This window comes from Tenrec ecaudatus, chromosome 9 (assembly GCF_050624435.1).
Source record: "Tenrec ecaudatus isolate mTenEca1 chromosome 9, mTenEca1.hap1, whole genome shotgun sequence".
NCBI lineage: Eukaryota > Metazoa > Chordata > Mammalia > Afrosoricida > Tenrecidae > Tenrec > Tenrec ecaudatus.
Window position 1 is genome coordinate 156,013,871 of NC_134538.1, and position 17,845 is coordinate 156,031,715.

Sequence of the window (17,845 nt, forward strand, 5' to 3'; positions counted from 1 at the left end):
GTGTGTCCTTCTGTTGCCATCGGCTCCCAGGTAGCCAACCACAACAAAGAGCACATGACTCATCTTCAGGGACCACCGAACAGAGCAAGGGGGAGGACTTCCCGGAGGAGGCGGCAGCTGAGCCAAGCCTGAGAAGAGTGACAGCCGGGTGTCAGCTGGGGAGGGTCGGAGCTCAGAGCCGGTTGTGAGGCCCGGAGCTGTGGCCGTGACACTGTGCCGGGGACAGTCACCAGGTCCGACTAAACTAGAAGGGGTGCTGAAGACAGAAACGGAAAGAAGCTGGACTTGGGGGTGGGGTGGGAGATGACCTTGAACTACTTCTGCAGAGGTCACAGACTAAGGGATTCCCCCAGCTTTGTCAGCAAACCCTCAGCCCTGCAGTCGATGCCCATGCCCCAGTACGGCGGCCCCGTGGGCTGCCACGACGGGGAGCCGTTCGGGAAGCACGTGGCCCCACCACTCTCCCACAGAGGGGCTGCGTTTGAGCTTCCCACCTTTGGGTGCCCGGCGGAGTGCTTCACCCACTGGGCCACCCACCGGGCTGTGACACTCGGTGTCCTTCGCCTGCTCTGGTTGTAGCTGGAGGTCCCCTAGTCACAAGCCCAACGGCACCACCACCGAACACCAATTCATCTCTGACAAGTGCCGGCTCCCTCTGGGGTGACGTCTCCCCACACGCTAGGCACTCCTGGGGAGGGTGCGTTGTCTCAGCAACGTGAGGTAGGCTGCTGGTGACGGTGCCAGGTCCCGCCCTACCTCCACCGGTGTCCCCAACTGCCCCCGGCTTCAGTTGCTGGAACAACCTGTCACTCACTCCCATCCACAGAGAAGACAGGAGGGACGGGGGGGGGGGGGGGCGCGGTTCTCGCAGATGCTAGGGGTGGGGGTGCTCAGCGGGGGGTGGGGTGGGGTCACGACCAACAGAGTCTCCATTCACTTAGTGAATCTTCAGAAAGCAAGCAGGGCTGTCGGCTCTTGGACACACAGGTGGTGGGTGTCAGCAGACTGGGAGGCAGGCCAGGCACTGCTGACAGAGATTCCCAACTCCACGTGTGTCCAAGTTCCCAGAGGCCCACCTCTCCGATGCCAACATCTCTCAGGACCGGATGGTTCGCCTCTGCTCAGCCTACGTCCTGCAGGACATCCGCCCAAGGCCCTTTCCCTGCCCACCCACTTCCCTCCCTCCCCCAGGCCTGACTGCGGCCCTAGCAGGTGGCGCCCACCCCCCAACTCTTGTCCCAAACACAGCACCCTTCTCTGACCCTTCCTGGTGGAGACAGACCCTCGAGGGGGGACAGTGCCTTAGGGTGCCCCAAAGGCACGAGCACCCAGGAGGTGGCTGGTCACACAGTCGGTGGCCCGTGAAGAAACTCCCCCTGGAATGTGGAACCCTCTCCGGGGCTGCCCCCTACGACTGGGGTCTTGGGGAGACCCTGTCCTCCATCCCGGCAGCAGCAGCCCGGCACAAAGGCAAAACTGACGCTGTTCTCCTTTTGTGGCGGAGGATCAAGTAGGAAGCGATTGACAATGAGTGTTTGGTCTTTTCTGTTCCGGGAACAGCTTTGGGGAGAAGGAAGACGGGAGGGGAGGGTGTGGAAATCAGTGAGCAGACAGCACCTGTTTAGGTCCTCAGCAGGCCGAGGTTAAAGACGTGTCAGCCTGCACCTCCACCCCAACGGGAGCCCCGGCTCCTCTGTGCACACATACACACACACATGCACCAGGTGTGTACACACACATGTATATACATACACACAACAGGTATACCTACACAACAGGTGTATCCACACCCAGATGGATGTACACACACACAGGTATATGCACACAGAGACATACATACACAATGCTTGTCTTGTGGTGGGCCCATGTTAGCACTCCACTGGGTTCCCTCCCTCCAAAAAAATGGGGTGGGGGCTCAATCGCTACCTCCCCAAGAGCCACCTGGTGAACATGACCTCTGGAAACTATGATCTTTAGAGATGCAATTGGTTCCACGATTGGGGGGCCAGCTGGAGTCGGATGGGTCCTGACCCGACCTGGGGGGGCCTCCTCCTCAGAGAGAAGAGACGCAGAGGGAAGGCAGCCATGTGAAGGTGAAGGCAGAGCCAGAGAGAGGCTGCAGTTACCAGCTAGGCACCGAGGGGCCACCAGAGCAAGGGGAGGTGGGAAGGGCCCCCCTAGATCCAGCCTTCTGAAAGAGCTCGGGCCTGCAGACTCCTGGATTCAGACATCTAGCCTCCAGAACTTGACCATGCACTGAAGGCATGATGGTGCACACTCCCCGGTGGCCCCAGGTGAAAGGCCTGGCGGTCTGCTCCCATAAGGACCACACCAAGAAAACCTTGTTTTGGGGGGTGGGGTTCCTGCTGGGTACTTTCAGCGTCACCACACCACGAGCAGGGCTCAACTGGACCGCTGTGGGCTTGGCTGCATCTCTAGGTGGCCTCTCCATCCCTTCTCTCTGTCTGTCAGTCTGTCACACACACACACACCTTCTCAAACCTCACCCACCCTTCATACGGAATGGCTCCTGGAACCTGGGCCTCCCCCACGTTCTCATCCTTCCTCATCCCCTGGAGCCTGGTTCCACACCTGCGTCCCAGCCAATCCCATCACTCTACACCTGGTTCCACACCTGCGTCCCAGCCAATCCCATCACTCTGCGCACACCTGGTTCCACACCTGCGTCCCAGCCAATCCCAGGACTCTGCGCACGCCCAGCCTCCCGGCCTCTCAATGCATTCTCCTCTCTGCCACCTCTGGACATGTTGACTCGCCCCCGCTTTCCTTGCCACACACACACCCTGCCACTCTGACCTCCTTCTTCCCTTCTCCTCCCTCACTCCCCTCTTCCCACCACTGCCCAGTGAGGTCACTGGACTGGCCACATGGACACTACAGAGCAAGGCTCCCTGCGGGCAGGGGGTACCTTCTCCTGGGCAGGCAGACCTGCAGCGGCGGTTGAAGGAGGTTGGCCCTGCCAGGGGTGTGAGTGCCCCGGTCACTGTGGGATGGGGTGTCGAGAGCCAGGACTGGGAGTGTGGTTTGACCTGGAGATGACCACAGCCCTGGCCCATGCCTGGACGGGCCCTGAGGCCCACCGGCGGCTCCTAGACTCCCGGCCCCAGAGAGAGGCTGGCGGGCACACTGTGGGTTTCCACCACTGCGTGGGGGGGGCCAATTCTCACCCCAGAGGAGCCAACGAGAATGCTGAGGAGGCGTGCTTCAGTGGAGCACACGACCCGGCTGAACACCGGGTCACCAGAGATACTGAACACTTGAGACCGCGCGCCTTCATCCCCGGCACATGAAGCTTTCCTGAGACACAGCCGGTCTGAAGGTCTCGGGACCGGGGAAAGCTCTGGGACTCCTCCGTGGCTCCATCCCCCGCCCCTCTAGGCCCACTGTGAGGAGGAGACTCCAGGACGCACCCAGGGCTTGGCTGTCGATCGACATGAACGTAAGAAACAGTTGGCAGCAGAGGGGACGCCTGGAGCCTTGTGACCCGAGGAAGCCGAATGAGAAACCCGAGTCGAGACCCAGGCGTTTGATCGCCTTTCCCGCAGAGGATAAAAACCCTGCTTGAATCCAGCCCCAACCAAACACCACGAGGCAGACTCGGCCATGCAGAGCTTGCTCCAGGCCTCACCTAGGCCAGTGACCCCACAAGTGGATTAAACACAGGCCCCACTCACCCCCACCCGGGTCACAGGCAGGGCTGAGCTCGCCGTCAGATCCAATGCTGCCCCTGCAGCCGTCCTGGGAGAGCGCAGACCGCGAAGAAGCTCGGAAGTAAGGCCTGGCAATCGGCTTCCCAAAACGTGTACTCCCTGCCATCAAGTCCATGCCAACTCCGAGGGCCCTTCAGGAGAGGGCATCGCTGGACCTGTGGGTGTCTGGGACTGCAACTCTTTGCAGGAAAAGCCCACAAAACCCACTGCCATCCAGTGGATGCCAACTCCCAGAGAACCTCCGCGGCAGGAGAGAACTGGTCCTATGGGTTTGCAACACCGTCACACTTGATGGCCCTCCAGGCCATCAGAGCTCCGGCAGTGACATCCAAATACCAAACTCACGGCGGCCCTAGAGGACAAGGGAGAGCTGGCCCTGTGGGTTTCCCAGACTGCAACTCTTGATGAACTTAGAAAACACGGTCTTTTTCTGAAGTGGTTTCGAACTGCTGACCTTGTGGTTAGCAGCCCAAAGCGTAACCACTCCGCCACCAGGACTCCTACTGCCCAGGAGGTGAGGGTGGATCGCTCGTCATTGAACCTGCTCCTAAAATTCCAGGGGAAATGTTGTTTAAAACTGAACCGGAAACTAGGGAGCCAGGACTGGGTTTCAAGAAGATACTGGATGACTCTCTGATCTCCTGTGGGCTTGACTTGGAAATCGCCCCCTCTGCTTCTCCGTTTTAAGTTAACAATAGTGCGAATTCTCAAAGCCCAGGCCTTGGAAGATAACGATTTGCATTATAAAAGACTCTTGATTGGCAGGAAGTATTCTCAGAAGAAGTCCTCTCCAAAGCAAGTTTCCCAGGACCATAAAGAGACAATATTTGCGGAAACGGAACTAGCATTCCATCTGCTGTATCTATGTCAGCGCATGAAAGAAATGCGCATCTCCCTCCCCCGCCAAGAAAAAAATCTTAGAATCATAACATAAAAAAGCAACAAAATGAAGGGGTAGCTTTGAAGGGTCACCAGAGGCTAAGCCTTTTGTTATCTTGAAAATAAGAAGGATGAGTCAGGCAGGTGTGGCTGTTACATAGCTGTCACCTTGAGGCAGGGGTGGAGTCTAGCCTATCAATCAGATTGCAGCTTGATCACCTGATTTGGAAGCCCAATGGAGCTAAATAGTTCCTGTTGACAAGCCACATGGGCTATGCTGATGGAGCCAGAGCCCCGGAGCTGGAGGAGCCACATGGAGAACCACACCAGCGCTGAGATGCTTCCACTGCCACTGAGTCCACAAGACTTTCCACCCACTGGCCTGTGATCTTTCTTCCTGCATTCTGCGCCATTGCATGTGCTGTGTGAGTCTGAAGAATTTATAGACTGGTACCGGGCATATGGGCTAATATCAGGTTTATGAACTTAACCAGGGCCGGACTGAGATGTTTTCTTAAGGTACAATTACCCTGGTATATAAAGCACTTTCCTATACACACACACACACGAGTGTCTATGAATCTGTGTCTCTAGTCGACCCAGCCTCACACAGCAGGTGTCTGGCTGTCCCTCCTTAAGAGCTTTACAAGCCTCCCTGCTGCTTGGACAAGTCCAGGGCAGCTGCTCCGAGCCAGGGTCCTTCCGACGGCCCCCCAGATAAACCCAGGGGCTGGGAGTGAAGAAGAAATACGGAAGCACTGAGGCCTTTGAATAGGCTGTTGGCAAAGAACACTGAGCAGAGGGGGGTGGACTGCCGCCGGCGGAGTGATCCATGAGGTTTTAGAGGACATACAGCCAGCACCCTCCTTGGAGGCAAGGCGAGGATGGAGAGACTCGGTCTCTGCAACTGTGGACTTGCCATCAAAGACCGATCGCTGCCAGGAAAGGACATCATGCTTAGTTACGGGTCAGCAACAACAACAAGAAAGTGGGGGAGACCCCCAGAGATAGACTGACACCGGGGCTCCCGCATAAGACCCACTGTGAGGATGGACCAGCACCGGGTGGCGTTCCGTTCTGTGGCACGGGGTCGCCACATGCCAGCGCCAACCAGACTGCAAGGAACAAGGGCCAGCAGGCCTCAGATGGACTGGGGACTTGAACCCAGACACTCAGAACCCGTCTCCCAGGTGCTTCCCATCACCACAAACGACACCCCTGGGTCCCTGCATGTTACCTGGGAACTCTGTGGGTTCCGTCTCCTAGCAGCGACCTTGTGCCGAGAGAATCACACACGCCCGGTCCTCACAATCCTTGTTGCCTGCGAGCCCACTGTGTCCGGGCTGCTCCTCTAGGCCGGCCCTCTAGTTTATCAGACATGATGCCCTTCCCCCGGGGTTGGTCTCCTGTGCCTAAGGAAGAAGTCTTGCCACGTGACGTGGACCATCGGTCCCCAACATCATCATGCCAAGATACTGTGGTTCCACATGAGGTGGTGTTGGCGGTGCTAACAGGAAACGACTTGGGTCAGGCACACCTTGCCCTCCAAGTGACGCCGTGCCTCTTGGACGCATGCTGCCAGGCTGTCCTCCAGCCTCAGCTGGTGGTGAGTAAGGAGGAGAGCCCCAGCCTCCTGCAGATAATTGCCTTTGAGAAAGGGCAGATGAACCCCCAGGGAGCTGAGCAGGGCGGACGAGAACCGCTGTGCTGAAGACGCCCCGATGTCACACCAGACACCTGTGGCCATCCGAGGCCTGGCGCAGGGAGCAGGGACGGGGGAGGGGGGGCGGTCACCTGTTGACTCCGCAAATAAATGTTGTTTGTCCACGTGCCCTAAGCTCTGTGCAAACACAGGGAACAGACAATGAGACTCAAACAGCCCCGGACTGTCCGCTGACTATGAGAGCCAACATTTATTAAGAATCATTTTATTGGGGCTCATACATTTGTGCAGGGCTACTGCGTTAAAAAAAAATAAGTTTATAGGAGCCCTAGTGGCCTGGGGGCTAGGCATTGCTCTGCTCGTCACACGATACGCACAGCTGAACCCACCGGCTACTGCAAAGGCGCAAGACGAGGCTGTCTGCTCTTGTACAGGGTCACGGTCCCAGAAGCCCTGCATGGGGTCGCTATGAGTCACAAGTGGGGACCTGACATTGGTTGGCAGTTGCCCGTTGGGCTGCTAACCACAAGGCCGGCAGTTCAGCAGAAGAAAGGTGAGTCTGTCTGCTCCAGTAAAGATGTACAACCTTGGAAACCAAAGGGGTAGCTCTGCCCTGTCCTGTAAGGTCCCTCCCAGGAGGAGTTGAACCGCTGACAGTGGAGTTGAGCTGCCTTAAAAGAGCAAAGATGTCCCGTTGAGGACCAAGGTCTATCGGCCTCGAGCCATGGTATCTTCAATCGCCCCCTGGGGCGGGTTAGAGCTGGACACTGAGTTAGAAAGTAGGTCGGAGAACGGATGGATGCCTTGGGCTGGTGAGGCCGGCGGCGAAGATGCTGGATACACGGTGAACGGGTGGCCGTGCGGAGAGGGAGCCTCGGGAACCCGGCTCCGCCCTCCAAGAGGCTCCCGTGTCTGACCAAGGAGGCCAACAGCCCCCACGTGCAGCACCCACATGGGCGCAGCTAGACAAACATGCCCACCTGGACACAACGTCTATTTGACTCTCCGAAAGGGCCCGGGGGACTGTCTCCCTGAGGCTGGACTTCCCTGACGGCGCTCTCTCTCGACAAAGGTGCCTCCTCGCTCCGGTCTCGTGAAGGCGCCACTTTGGATAACTTGCGAGAGCCGTTGGCCGTTCTGGGTGAGAGGAATAGACTTGACTCAGCCTCCTGGTGACCGTGCTCCACCGGGCCGGCTCTGGCGGAGGTTTCCTGAGTAGAGCATCTTCCTTCTGAGGGGCCTCTGGGTGGGTTTGAACTTCAGCCCCTCGGTTAGCAGCTGAGTGCCTGGATCACTGGTCCCACCCAAGGACCCGAGTCAGTAACCAGTCAACTCCTGTGCTGCCGAGTCTGTTCGACTCACAGCGACCCCGTGGGCCACAGAACCAAACATGGCTCAACTGGTGCCTTTCAGTGACGGTGCTGGAGAAGAAGCCTGAGAGCACCACGGACGGCCAGAAGGACAAACCAATCTGCCTCGGAAGAGGAAGGCCAGGGTGCTCCTCAGAGGCAGGGATGGTGAGACGCGTTCAGGGACTTGGGACACGAGAAGGACGTCATGCTGGGTGAAGTGGAGGCGCAGGGCCGGGCACGGTGCGTTGTGTGTGCACTGGGGCGCTGTGAGTCACAGTCGACTCGATGGCACCTAACAGCAACATCCACAGCCACGTGGGAGTCCCTTGTGGCAGCCAGTGTCAATCCAGGCAAAAACGGCTTCAGTCCGGCAGCGCTGACACTCAAGTAGCCCTAGCCACACCGGCGACGTCACCCCCACCCGCGATACATTATCATGTTCCTTCTCTTTAGATGTCTACCAAGAATATAGACAGGTCTGTCTGCTGCTTGCCTGGGGAGAAGATTCGGCAGTCCACAGACTGTTCCTCGTGGCCCAGCCCACAGCCTCCCCCGGCCTGTACAAACTGCAAAATCCAACCTCTGCCCGTACATCCTGGTCCCCACGGCCCCCGAAATAGCTCCTGGCTTGACTCAGAATTCTAGCATTCTCTCCTTCCAAGGAAGCGAAGAGACGACGCTCTCTGTTTTCCTCACTCCCCGGTGGCGTTTCTTGAGCTCAGAGGCTGTTCCCGAGGGAAAGACTGCCATGTGTCTTGCCACCCCCGGGCCCCTCACCCACCGCTGCTGCTCGGGTTCTGCTGGCGCTGGCAGAAGTGCGAGAGCGGTTTCCTCGGGCTGTGGAGGGGAGAAGGGCACAGGGCGCCCTCTGCCCTGGGCAGGTGTGTTCCCCAACCGCCCAGACTTCGCAGGGGCTCTGACCACACGGGCATGCCATGTCCAAGGTGGAGAAAGACTGGGATTCCATGGGACAAGACCAGAGTAGATTCGTCCACGGACCATGAGCCCAGACCACGGGGGCAAAGACCCCCGTGGCCGAATGTCCTCTGTTCTACTCGCTGCCAGGGCAAGAAGGGAGGGAGGTATTAAGGGCAGAAGGGAGGCCGGGCTGGGAAAGATGCAGTTCAGAAGCGAAGCGCGGCTGGGACTTGGTTCTCGATGTTGGTGAAGGAGCAGGACAGGCGGCGGGCGTTCTCCTGACAGCAGAGGTCGTGAATAAAGTGACATGGGCACGAGGCCAAGGGTGGGCACCGGAGGGCCGAGCCCCTGCTGTCTTCCACTGTCCCCTGAGGAGCACTGGTGGGAGCTGGAGGCCCCCACTGCTGGGAGGCACAGCCAGCGTCCCTGCATTCGGGTTCGGCCCCAGGAAATGTGAGCAGTGGTGCCCGGGGGCTTCCAGATGCTGCTGCCCTGCCCATCCCACCTCACGGCGACCCGTGACCCAGGAGGGCAGCCCCATCGGGTCCCCCAAGCACCCGTCTTCAGGGGAGTAGTCTTCTCTGCCCCTCGGCCACTGGTGGCGTTGGGCCGGCAGTCGTCTAACCATTGTGTCACCAGAACTTCCCTGCAGGGTGTGGTCCTCAGATGATTCCCGTCAACTTGGACTTGTATGGAAATGAAGGGGTGGGGTCAACCTGTCAATCAGGTCACAGCCTGATGCTGCCTGCCTGGGGGTGGGCCCTCCTTATAAGCTGGGTTGGGGGAGGCCAGGAACCATATTCTCTCTCTGTCTCTCTCTCTCTCTCCTTTGGATCTACTCCACTGCACCCACCGGCCTGCGATCTTCCTGGCTCACCCAGCCTGCAGCTGCGTGACACTCAAGTCAGACTTGGGGACTCGCGGGGAACTCAGGGACTTGAGTTCCACTGGCTGGGATGCCTTCATGATATGTAGCGACTTGTTGGCGTATCTCCACCCAACCCAGCATAGTGCGCCAGGTAAATGCTAGCGGGGCAACACCTAGCTTCTCTTCCTGGCTGCAGAAAGTCAATGGGTCCCACCCAGGCCGAGGTGGTGACGTCACCGAGAGGAGAGCCCTCCCACCCCAAACCAGAGCTAACCAATGAGATCCCAGGGTTGGTTTGTCAGGGCGGCATCTCCTAGGAATGGACAGCTAGTAGCCAACGCGAGCCCGCCCGAATGACAAGGAAATCGGGCTTAGGAAACTGCACCAGCTGCCCCCGCCCGCGTGCACGAGCTGAGCTCTGGTCTCGCCAGCTCCTCCACCATCGTCACTGAACACCGACTCTGCACCGCAGTCCTTGTTAGGTGTCGTGGGTTGGTTCCAACTCACAGGCACCTTATGCACACAGAACGGGACGCTGCCTGGCCCGGCACCATCCTCACCGGTCGCCCTGTGCCGGGGCCCACTGCTGCAGCCACAGCGTCCATCTAGCTCCTTGCGGGCCTTCTCTTTCACTGCCCCTCCTGGTGCGAGGCGGCAGACAGCACAGTGGTCACCTGTGTGCACGCGGCAGCTGGGTGCTGAGAGAGGACGAGGGCCGGAGAATCGATGGGTTTGAATGGCGGTGTTGTCGAAGAACGCTGGACTCGCCGGGGCGCACGGCTCCTGGGGCAGTGCAGCCAGGGGCTCCCAAGGAGCCTGGGCGGCCAGATTCCATCTCCACGCGTTGGACGTGTTGTCAGGGAGGGAGGGACATGTTGTCTCCAGAGAAGCACATCAGGCCTAGCCCAGCCGAGGGTCGGTGGGAAAGAGGAAGAACCTCACGGAGAGGGACCGACGCCACGGCTGCACCGCTGAGCTCAAAAGTCAGGAAGACTGGGAGGACGGCGTGGGACCGGGCAGTGCGCGCCCACCGTGCCTGCGGCTGCTAGCGCAGAGCCCGGGCTTGGCGGGGCCTCGCGTGGGCAACAGCACCGATGGGGAAGGGACGAGGCCACAGAGGGGGAGGGTGACTTCGGGTTTCTCAATGGCTCGGAGTTCGGATGAAAACAAAGCATTCTCGCTGACCCAGCCACATAGGCTGTTCTCATCAATGGTTCCTTTGAACGCCGCCCCAAGCTTCTGGGTGGTACTACAGCTTGAGTTGAGGCGGGAAACCAGAAGATTAAAAAGCTGAATGACCAATTATGGTTTAGAGATGTGCTATGTGGTACAGGGACCCAGCAGAGGGAAAACTGCACGCGCGCGCGCACACACACACACACACACACACACACACTCCCCTACTCTCCTTCTTCAGCTCTGGTGTTTACTCTTGGGAAAGGTGAAATCTGGGCTGTGTTTTATTTTCTTGTCTCTATTTTTATATATTCTCACAGGTACGTGGTCTTTTTCAAAACCCCTCAGGGATTCATTTTAAAACCACCAGCCCCTGCCTCGTGGCTGATGTTGTTAGGTGCTGTTGTGAAGCCTCGGTTGTAACCCCACAGACAACAGAAAAACCACCCCCGGCCCTGCGCCCGCCTCACCAGGGCTCTGGGCCGAGCCCACCGCTGCAGCCACGGTGCCCCTCCACCGCGGCGAGGGCCTTCCTCTCGTTTGCTGTCCTTCTCCAGGGACCGGCCTTCCTGACAACATGGCCAAACTGCCTTCTCCCAGCCTATAAATCAATCAACATCCTGTGGGGTCTTTTCGGTTTTGTTTTTTTAATTTTTGAAAAATGTAAAAAAATTTAAAAGAGCGTTTGAAAGACACCTGGTAATGGAATGATATCATGAACCACATTATTCACCTTTTATAATTTACAAGCTCCTCATTTCTTCCAATAAAACTGCCTGAGAGAAATGATAAAAAATGGAATCAGCTGACAAGATAATTTCATATCCTGCCTTGCAGACAACAACAGCGGCTGGGGGTGATCATTTTTGAATCAAACGCTGGTGTGCAGGTGGCCACGGCGGCACGTGCTGTTTGGGAGAGGAGGCCAGGGTGCCGTAGCCAGAGAGGACGGCCACTGAGCAGCTAGAAACGTCTCCACCTTCCCCCCGACGCCCCCAAGTCCTCACCTCTGACGATTCCAGGAAGAAAACGTGATTCTTGGCTTCACCTGAGATGAACTCAGCTAGCCCCCTGTCTGCCGCCTGCCAGGCTGGACACCAGCTCGCTTCTCATTGCCTTTCTTCCACTGGAAAGCCTCCTCTGGAAGCGTGAGCATTGAAGGCAGTGACCAGAGGCGGCTCTGGGCCCCCTCACCTGCTCCTTACCTATGGCATCCACCACTATTCCCCCCAAGTTACTCCCACCACCCCCTCACGGGCCAAGACGCTCACTTCCCACTCTCCTCCCCAGCTAGCCCATCCTGACACCCAACCAAGCCCACATGGCGGTGCCGGGGCACTCAGGTTGGTTCTGACTCACGGCAGTCCTTCGGGCAGAGGACAGCTGCCCCTCAGAGAAGCAGATCACTCCCCGCCATCGAGTTGATCCTGACCCAGGATGACCCTACAGGGCAGACTAGAACTGCCCGTCTTTACTGCCCAGACTGTCAGTCTTTACGGGAGGAGAACGCTCCACCTTTCTCCCGTGGAGCGGCTGGTGACTGCAAACTGCTGACCATGCACTTGGGACCCCAATGTGTGAACGACTCTGTCAGCTGGCGGTTCCAGCCTGGTGCTCAATCACTCTGCCACCAAGTCTGTCCCTGTTGCCCATCTATCCGGTTAACCTGCCCCTGTTCCTGCTGCAGAGAATTCCTTCCCTGGTCTCCTCTCTCTGTCCTTCTGGCACCCTCAGGGACCAAGGTTGTTTTCACAGCCTTGGCTAGATGCAAAGAGCCCCGCTGGTGCACTGGTTAAAGCCCCCAGCTGCACCCGAAGATGCAGCGGTCCAACCGCACCAGCTGCTCCGCAGGAGAAAGGCATGGCCATTGGCACATCTTGGGCAACCTTGGGGAGCTCGTGGGCATCTTGCTCTGTTCTGTCAGGCCCCCAGGAATCAGTGTCCACACCAGGCCAGTGTCTGTTTGGGGTTTGGGTGGATTTGGAATGGAATGCAGGCCCCTGGGAGTGGGGGTGGGGAACAGAACTCACAGGGCACTGACATCTAGTCAATTCTGACTCATGGAAGCCCTGTAGGGCAGGGCAGAACTCCCCCTGTGTGTTTCCAGGACTGTCACTCTTTATGGAAGTACAAAGCCAGCCTTATCTCTCTCTGGAGGAGCAGCTGGTGGTTTTGAACCACTCACCTTGTGGTCAACGTGTACCCACTACACGTTGCTGGAGGCAGGACTTGTCTGCTGGAGACAGGATCCTGGTGAATTGTTCCCCCAAAGATGACAGCCCCAAAAACTCTGGGCAGCTCTGCCCTGTCGCTTGGGGTCACTCAGAGTGGGGACAGATCCCATGCCCCCCAACAGCAAGCACACCACTATGGGCACGGACCCCTGGGTGCCAGGCCTGACCCAGGGATCCCCAGGGGCCAGAACGCACCAAGGCCACAGGTTTGCTGCTCCTGGGCTCTGGGTTAGGTTTGGAGCTCTTCGTTCTCCCTGTGGGTGCCTCCTGCACTCACCAGCTGCCTGAGGGCTCTGCCCGTGGCACCTGGCTCCATTCCTGCAGGCTGGACAGACAAAATCCAGCCACCCAGGCTCACCCTTACAAGCATGCAGTGGGGCCCGCAAACACATGTGCAGGTTTGCAGCACACGCCTGAGAGCCTGCTGCACTCAGTTCAGGATACCCGTCACAGCAGGGGCCCCTGAATGATGCCGCTCGCTCAGCTGGGGTGCCCCGATGGCCAGGGGCAGAGGTGGATCTGCAGGGAGACCACTGGGTAGCAAGATGATCCTGGGGCTGGAAGTCCCAGGAAGGGGCAGCACATCCTTGCAGACAGGCCTCCCACTGCTGGACTCTGCTAGGCTGGACAGATGGCAATGGACACTGCACAGCGTCCCCTGAGAGGCTGCCAGCTGTCTAAGAGGCACCACCTGCCACTTGGGAAGCTCACAAGGACCCTGACCCTCTCTGTTCTCCAGGGGTTACACACACACACAGGCAGCTGGGTCCTGGTGGCCATGAGGAGGGGAGGGGGTTAGGTGAAGGGCTTGGAGCAGACTTCAGGGCCACGTGCTGGAGGCAGGGGTGGAGGAGCTTGGCTCGTCTCCCCTCTCTTGGAATCTAGCTTGTTCTTCTCTCTCCCCTTCAGATTCGGGGTGACAGAAAGAGGCTGTGGACCAGGCTAGCAGCCCTCCCCCACTGTCTGCAGCAGCTCGGAGGACAGTGACAGTACTGTCACTCTGGTGACAAATCCCACCAGCAGAGCCCTCCAGGCCAGCTGCTGCTGGGTCCATGCTGACGCAGGCCTTTCTGCCACGTGCCTCTGATTGGATTGAACCTCCAACCTTACCGTTGGAGCCGGGTGCCTAGCTGAGTGCACCCTCCAGGAAGGCCTGGCTACAGAACAGCCCCCTGTGTTCACCCAGAAAATGACCCTGGGGAAGTGCACCCTCACTCACCCTGAAAGGGGACCAGCAGGATTGGGGGTGCAGTATTTAGCAGAAACCCACCTCTGCAGGAAGGAGGGTGGGGAGGGAGAGAGAAAGGTTTGGTCTCCAGGAAAATGGTGGGGTGCGGGGGGAGGTACCAAGGGAGGTGGAGATCCAGGGGCCTCTGCTGGCTGGGAGCAGCCTGGTAGCTGGTCTAGGGTGAGCAGGAGGGAGGTCTGACTTGCCGCCGGCCACACTGCTGCCCAAGAAGGACCCAGGAGTGGAGAGTGGCAGGGGTCCAGCAGAAGCCCTGCCCTGCCCCCACACTGGCCCTGGAGAGCCATGAAGTGGTCGCACCGCCAACCCTCCTGCAGGATCTAGAGTGGTCGGTGCTGTGGTTATTTGGAGTTGGTTCCCCCAGTCTGCAGAGAGGAGGCCTTACTGTATTCTTGCTCTCTGCACCTGCAGGGCCCAGCCATGTGACAGGCCAGCTGACTGTCTGGGCAGGTGCTGGTGGTGTACGTGTGGGGCTGAGTGAGCAGAGGAGCATCACAGCTTAGGCCCTGCCCTACAGAGAGCAGGATGGAGGGAGGCACAGGGTCCCCAAGGTGCAGAGGGACAGAACTCGGGAGTCAGGAGGTGGATGTTTGTGAGCCCGTGTCCAGCTTATAGAAAGCCCGAGCCTTCAGGGCAGAGACATGCTGCGTTTGGCTCCCAAACAGGGAGGCCCTGCTGCAGCCCTCTGCTGTGTGTGGGGCCGCTCTGCCAGTCCATCCAAGAAGCCCGCTCACCTAGGGGACGGGGAGACGCTGCCTCAGCCACTGCTGCCGTTTCTGTCCCTGCCTCTCTCGGCTAAGAAGCTGGTCATGACGTGGGTCCATTTATAGCCGGACACGCCTAACCACCTTGTTCTTTTCTTAGCCTCCGCTTGACAAGCCATCAATTATCCACGAGGGGATGAGCACAGGGGAGTGATCGGAGGCAGGTGTCCAAGGTGGGGGGTGGGGGGGGACTCAGATCACCCGGGGACAGCTGGGGTGACAAAGGGTAACCAGGCTGAGGACTCCCTCCCAAGGCCTGGCTCCTGGGTTGGCTCTCAGCACACAGAGAGACCCTGTCTTACTGAGTCTCCCCAGGCGTGGGAAGCCTCCGTCTGGACCATGGGCAGGAGGCAAGGTAGTTCTCAGCAGTTCCCTGGACAAGGGGCCAGTCCTGAGGCCAAGGCGGTATTCCAGGTGGTGTTGCCTTCTTCCCCAAGTGTAGTGTTCTTAAGTTTTTCACAGGACCCTCACGTCTTTACTTGAGAGGTAAAGGAAGGTGTGAGCGTGTACAGGTAGGTTAGGTGTCAACTTGGCTGGGTCAGGATTTTCAGTGGTTTAGGAGATAAGACCCAGTGATCCTCTGAGGGGACCTAACACCCTCTCCCAAATGGCCCCCATTATGCACAGCCAATCAACTGTAAAAAGATTGGGCTGGTACGCAAACCCTTACTCAGGTCATAGTCCTTGTGATACGTAACCTGGCCAATAAGGACATATAGGATTAATCAGGTTGCAGTTTGATTGGAGGCAAAGAGATAAATGGCTCGGCAAGCCCCGCCCCTCTCTCTCTTGCTCTCTGGGGATCGGACCAGCGTCCGGCTGCCTTAGCTAGTTCTCTGCCTCAACTTGTGAGCTACACTACCCGTGGGACACCCAACCTGTGGATCATGTCACTATAGCTTGAGGTTCCTTCAAGACCACACTGCTGGTGTGTACATCACTAGAGCTGGGGATTGTCGGACCCTGTCATCTGGCTGACTGTTGGTGACCTGCCCTGCTGTTTGCTGCCTGTGGCCGGACTGCCTGCATTGCTCTACAGAGGACTCTGCTGTCTGCTTCCTTGACCTTGGACCCAGCAGCCCTCGTGAGTTGAAGGACTTCCAGTATATTAACTGTTCCACAGAAGTGAGTTGAATTAAGCCCACTGTACTGCTGTGTGGACTAATTGGCTGTTATATTCTTTCATGCTGTATATCTCTGTGTGTGTGTGTGTGTAATCATGAGTGTCCTGGTTTTGCTTCTCTAGAGAACCCTAACAGTCCTGTTGCAATTGAAAGGGAAGTTCCCATGGGCGTGAGGCCTGCTTTCAAGATAAGTGGACACCGTGGCAGCGCTGGTTTGGTTTGGTTTTGCCTTGAGTCTGGAACCTTCATCTGGCTCTGTTTCTTTGGACTTGAGCCCACAGCCAGTTGTGTGCCTGCTGATCCTAGGGGTCATCTTGCCATCTGACCTGCAGGCCTTGGATTCATTTACTTCTGCATCCACCGGCCTGGGATCTCTTCCTGCCAATCTTGAGTTTATCAGCCCCAAAGCTGATTCGGTGAAGCCTCCGGGCTAACAGCAGACCCCACAGACTTACAACCTGCCTGGACTTGGGCCGCCGCTTCTACCTCTGCATAGCCATTTTCACGATACAGATGTATCTATCTATTCACATGCAGATGTAAGACCCATTAGCTTTGTTTCTCTAGAGAACCTAGCCTTAGACGGGGGACAGGGAGCAGAGGTGGGGACCCTGGCTTTCAGCCTCTGACTTCCCAACACAGATGGACCAACATGGAAGCAAAGCAAACAGAAACCTCTTGCGTCTCTAAGGGTGTTGAAATGCAAACCAACCAGGGGCCAGGCCCAGAGCCACCCATGCCTCCCATACCCAGCCCACAGCACCCTCACTGGTGCCAGATAGTGCTCCACGGGGTCATCAATGACAGGGTTTTGGAAGCAGATTGCCAGCTTTTCTTCCGAGGTACCCCTGGCTAGACTTGAACCACCAACCTTGTGGTGAGCAGTGAGTGTGTTAGCCTGTTGGCCACCTCCCCCCCCCTCAGCACAAAGTAACCCTATTGCTGTTGCTAGGTGCCATGGGGCCGGTTCTGACCCATAGCGACCCTGTGCACCACAGAACCAGACGCTGTCCTGTCCTGCACCATCCTCACATCTGTGGTTCTGGTTCAGCCCACTGTTGCAGCCACTGTGTCCATCCACCCCGTTGAGGGTCTGCCTCTTTTTCACTGTCCCTCCACCTTAGCAAGCATGACGTCCTTCTCCAAGGACTGGTCTCTCCTGACACGATGTCACGAGACAAAGCCTCGCCATCCGAGCCTCTAAGGAGCACCCACCCCATCCCGGCTGTGCTTCCTCCACGACAGGGTAGTTTGCCCTTTTGTCGGTCCACGGTACGTCTGAGCTTCTCCAGCACCACAACTCAAAGGCATCAATTCTTCTTTGGTCTTGCTAATTCAATGTCCAAAATAACCCCAGCTCTCCAATAAACCCCATCCCAGAAGTGGGGAAGAAGGGGCCCTCTCCGGAGTCCCCTCTGGATCTGGCCTGGAAGAGGATAGATGAGATCCCTACGACCGGGGTCATGGAGCTTGGGTTGCCAAGCAGCTCCACAAATCTGCATGAAAAGGCTTGGTCCACGGGCCATGTCCTCAGTGGGTGGCCGAGCGAGCCCCTCGAGCCTGCGTGAAGAGGTCAATCATGGAAGGCCCTTTGCCAGGAAGCAAGCAAGCCCACTGCTAGAGCATCAATTGTGACCCAGCGCCCTGTAAGGCAGGGTAGAGGTGGTGTGTTTGAACCAGGAGCCTTGAGGCAAGCAGCCCACCGCCAACATGCTACCGGGCTCCTTCGCAGTGACCATAAACAAACCCCAACTCACGACCGTCCAGTCAATTCCAACTCGCGGCGACCCTAACGCACAGAGTAGAGTTTGCACGGCTGAAAATCTCTACAGAACAGCCGGGCTCGTGTCCCTCCCTCAGGAGGATTGCCAGGTTCCAACCACTGACCTT